We start from the raw sequence: 4,703 nt of genomic DNA, 5'->3' as shown, positions 1-4,703 counted from the left end.
TTTTATTTCCCATATTAGGCTCTATAGCACATTCTACAGTAAAGGCTGTGGATACAAAATGAATTTAAATTCTCTCTCTCTCTTTTTTTTTTTTGAGACCGAATCTCACTCTGTCACCAAGACTGGAGTGCAATGGTGTGATCCTGGCTCACTGAAAAGTCTGTTTCCTGGGTTCAAGCAATTTTCCTGCCTCAGCCTCCCCAATAGCTGGGAATACAGGCACCTGCCACTATGCCTGGCTAAGTTTTTTGTATTTTTAGTAAAGAAGGGGTTTTGCCATGTTGGCCAGGCTGGTCTCGAACTTCTGACCTCATGATCTGCCCATCTTGGCCTCCCAGAGTGCTGGGATTACAGGCATGATCCACTGCACCCAGAAAATTTAAATCCCCTAATAAAATTGTGCTAAATAATTTAATTTCTTTAGATTATTTATTGGATAAAGAAAAGTATCTGTTTAGTTGCTAACAATTTCTGTAATGTATCAGGTATTACAGATATTCTGTTGTAGGTTAATGAGCAGGCTGCTTGATTGAAATGAACAAACCATTTATCCAGGTAATTACTGTGATCTATTTTATTTTAGTTGGTTTGGTTCATGGGGGCCCTGGTTAAAAAGTATACTGCAACCAGGCCTGGTGGCTCATGCCTGTAATCCCAGTCTCCCAGTCTGGGAGGCTGAGGCAGGCAGATCACTTGAGGTCAGGAGTTTGAGACCGGCCTGGCCAACATGATGAAACTACGTCTCTACTAAAAATACAAAAATAAATTAGCGGGGCTTGGTGGCATGCACCTGTAATCACAGCTGCTGGGGAGGCTAAGGCAGGAGAAACACTTGAACCCAGAAGGCAGAGGTTGCAGTGACCCGAGATTGCACCACTGCACTCCAGCCTGGGGAAGAGAGAAAAACTGTGCCTTCTAAACAAAATAAAATAAAAGCATACTCCAAACTCTTGGTATTATCTTCCTGATAGTGAAAATAATGGTCCTGCTGGTTCAATAGATTCTCTCAAAAGTTATAAATGTTTGCAGACAGCAATCTCTAGAATTTCAAATTTTTCTTCTTTAACTGAAATGACAAAACTCAAAGACTTGAGACAGAGTCGCAATCTATCTCCCTGGCTAGAGTTCAGTGGTGTGACTTCTGCTCATCACAACCTCTGCCTCCCAGGTTCAAGAGATTCTCCTGTCTCAGCCTTTGAAGTCGCTGGAATTACAGGCATGCACCACTATACAAGGATAATTTTTGTATATTTACTAGAGACAAAATTTCACCATGTTGGCCAGGCGGGTCTAGAACTCCTGACCTCAACTGATCTGCCCCGCTAAGCCTCCCAAAGTGCTGGAATTACAGGCATGAGCCACGGTGCCTGGCCAATAGAATTATTTTTTTATTTTTTTAAAGATGGGGTTTCGCCATAATGGTCAGGCTGGTCTCGAACTTCTGACCTCAGGTGATCCACCTGCTTCAGCCTCCCAAAGTGCTGGGATTATAGGTGTGAGCCACCTCACCCAGCTAGAATAATTTTTTTTTTTTTTTTGTAGGTCACTCAAATTGTTTATTCACAGGGACAGTTAAAAAGGCTCAGTTCCAGGGGACAAATGTGTCACAAAGTCCTTGCTTACAAACTGCTAACTGAAGCTGCCTTGGGAAAGATCTGGGCAGTGCCATGTGACTACACTGGAGGTGCTTATTTTCAACTTCAATGTCTCTTGTAGCCAATGGCAGGCTGATGTTTCATCTTCCTCAGCAACCCTGAATCGTAACAGCCTTTAAGCTGTATGTTGCATGTCCCTCCTGATCTTTGTGAATTTACTGAAAGATGTGACTCTGAAGGCAAAATGAAGCCCACACCAATGACTGTGTAACTCAGAGGCTGGCAGTCGTGACTATTTAACTGTTCTTGGTTCTTTAAGACCTCAATTACGTAAACCAAGATACTTCCTGATTTTCAAGCCCTCCTAACCACAATAATAATGATGATGGCTGATTCCTTTAGGCCCTGGGGCTGCTAATTTTTCCAACTTCCTGCTATCCTCCCCTCCCCGCCACCAATCTCTAGGGCTCTCTAGTTTGCTCCTGTTTTTCAGAATTTCCAGAGTTTGAAAACTAATACCCCCATAAACATGACTGCCTTCACGGAACACCCAGATAAAGGAGTACTGACTGACATAAACATTATAGGCTACACCCCAGCAGCTGGGGCAATGGATCTATGTGAGTGGAGCTACAAATTCAAGTCCCAAGTTTTCCTGCTCCAGCAGGTTGACCTTCAAGGGCTGCATCAGTCTTCAGAAACAGGAGCTGCCAGCCTCAAGCTGTTTGTTGCCTGGGAAGGAAGGTGGGCCACTTTACACAAATGTTAAGGATTGGACACTTTTCTGCCGTTCTTTGTGTAACTGCTTGGCTTGAATTTTTAGCACCTCAGCCTTGGCCTCATCCTTTTCGATGCCATCCCCCAGCTTGTACATGTGACTGGCATTGGCACAGGCCCAGAAATGACCCAGGCCACAGGCTTTCATGGAATATTTACATTCCAGGTCCATGTCCTTGGGAAAGCCAGGGGCACCCTGCAGGAACATGGCACTGAGGTTGAAGCAGCTGGAGGCATAACCAGCATCACAGGCCCTTATGTAGTAGTCCCTGGCCTTCCCCAGGTCAGGCTGGCCATCCTCATTAACCCATCCATCATGTGCCAGGCAAGCAACGTTGTGACATGCTGCTAAAGACTTCTTTCTGGGCTTCTCACACACTATCAAAAAGCAACTGGCAGCAGCTTTCAGGTCCTGGGTCAGACCACCTTTTCCAGTCACATAGTAGGCCCCCAGTTTGTAGCAGCTATTGCTGTGCTGGTTGTCTTCACAGTTAAACTTCAACACCTTGGCAACCTCATCAAAATTCTTCTGGATCCCTTCCAAATAGTCCACCAGCCGATTGCAACTGTCCGGATCCTTCTCATGGTAGCAATGGTAGTTGCACTCCACCTCCATGTTCTCCAAAAAGGACTTCACCTCTTCCTCATTCTGGAAATCCACCAAGCCAGCCATGGTTCGCGCTGGCCCAGAGATGGTTACGTGAGCCGGTGGCTAGAATACTTTTTAAACAAAATTACCGAAAGCCATTATTTTGAACTGAGCTTGTACATTAGGCACAATGTACAACAGAGCAGACAAAACAAAACAAAACGGCCAGGCACGGTGACTCACGCCTGTAATACCAGCACTTTGGGAGGTCAAGGCAGGCAGATCAGAAGGTCAAAAGATCAAGACCATCCTGCCCAACGTGATGAAACCCCGCCTCTACTAAAAATACAAATACAAGGTGGGTTTGGTGGCATGTGCCTGTAGTCCCAGCTACTCTCTGGAGGCTGAGGCAAAAGAATTGCTTGAACCCGGGAGGCGAAGGGTGAAGTCAGCTGAAATTGCGCCACTGCACTCCAGCCTGGTGACAGAGCAAGACATCATCTCAAAAAACAAAAACAAAAACAAAGAGTCACTCGTGCTAAATGTGCCGTAATCGAACTGAAAATTTGAGAAAATAGGTAGATTCTAAAAACAACCAGGTTTTTTCCTTTTTTTTTTTTTCCTTTGGTAAACAGCAGATTTTAACACAAAAAGGTCTTCTCTGCTCTAATTTTTATTTCTTTAAAAATAACCTGAAGTTCTTTCATCTGTTTTTACAAAACCCACAGTTCTGCTGTTTCCCAGTGGAATTTGAGATGGAACAAGTACATTTATCCTAGTTATGGTCTGATATCGATGTCTAAAATTTTGGTCTATGTCAGACATGGATACTTTAGGATGACTGAAATAGGAAAATTGTTAAATTAAGTTTGGCCTAAGCTACCTCGTTTTAAGTTTAATTACTGTTAGTACTTTTTGTACACGGTAAACTGAAACCTAAATGGATGTGTAAACAGACTATAAACATTCTTGTTCTAATCATTTTTTGCCAGTCAGATGAATTCAACTATTCAAACTATATTCAAATAAAATAAAAACTCTGAGCTGTCATCAATCTGGCTGTTTCTGTGCTTCACCCCAGTTTCTGTATGTCACTTTGCTTTTTCTGTCCATACACCTTCCAACGTGTGGCCATACTGGAGTCTCTTTGAGCCTACTCTGGATTCAAAAGCTTCTAGATTGGCTAGTTACTCTTTGCTGAATTAAACTCTGCTAAATTTAATTTCTCTAACTTTTTAAATAAAAAAATAAAATAAAATAAATCTGAGCTGCCATCAATCTGGCTGTATAGTTTCTCTTTTTTAATAAAAAAATAAAATCTGAGCTGCCATCAATCTGGCTGTTTAGTTTCTCTAACCTTTTAAGTAAATAAAATAAAAAAAAAATCTCTGAGCTGTCATCAATCTGGCTGTTTCTGTGCTTCATCCCAGTTTCTGTATGTCACTTTGCTTTTTCTGTCCATACATCTTCCAACCTGTGGCCATGCTGGAGTCTCTTTGAGCCTACTCTGGATTCAAAAGCTGCTAGGTTAGCAAATTACTCTTTGGTCAATTAAACTCTGCTAAATTTAATTTCTCTCTCTCTCTTGTTCTTTAACAGTTTTAAATTATTTTATGATAAAAAATAAATAACATGTTGTTGGGCTTTGACTTTATAAACTCAGCCCCCAGCCATTTCCCCACATTATTTCATGTGCTTCCAAAATGCTTCTGCAATCTTTTTAAAGACAGGGTTTCACTCTA

The 4,703-nt window shown here is 42.3% G+C and overlaps 1 pseudogene across 1 annotated transcript; it reads right to left on the bottom strand.

Annotated features, from left to right (window-relative positions):
• Nucleotides 1–1,419: 1,419 nt before the first annotated feature.
• LOC103796617 (cytochrome c oxidase assembly factor 7 pseudogene) lies at nt 1,420–4,163 on the bottom strand (annotated as a pseudogene). The gene has a single exon (XR_013532506.1). The product of XR_013532506.1 is annotated as a cytochrome c oxidase assembly factor 7 pseudogene (transcript).
• Nucleotides 4,164–4,703: the final 540 nt, after the last annotated feature.

Source organism: Callithrix jacchus, chromosome 2, assembly GCF_049354715.1.
Source record: "Callithrix jacchus isolate 240 chromosome 2, calJac240_pri, whole genome shotgun sequence".
NCBI classification, from domain to species: Eukaryota; Metazoa; Chordata; class Mammalia; order Primates; family Cebidae; genus Callithrix; species Callithrix jacchus.
The sequence above is the reverse complement of the archived record's forward strand: the minus strand, read 5'-3'. Positions and strand labels throughout refer to the sequence as shown.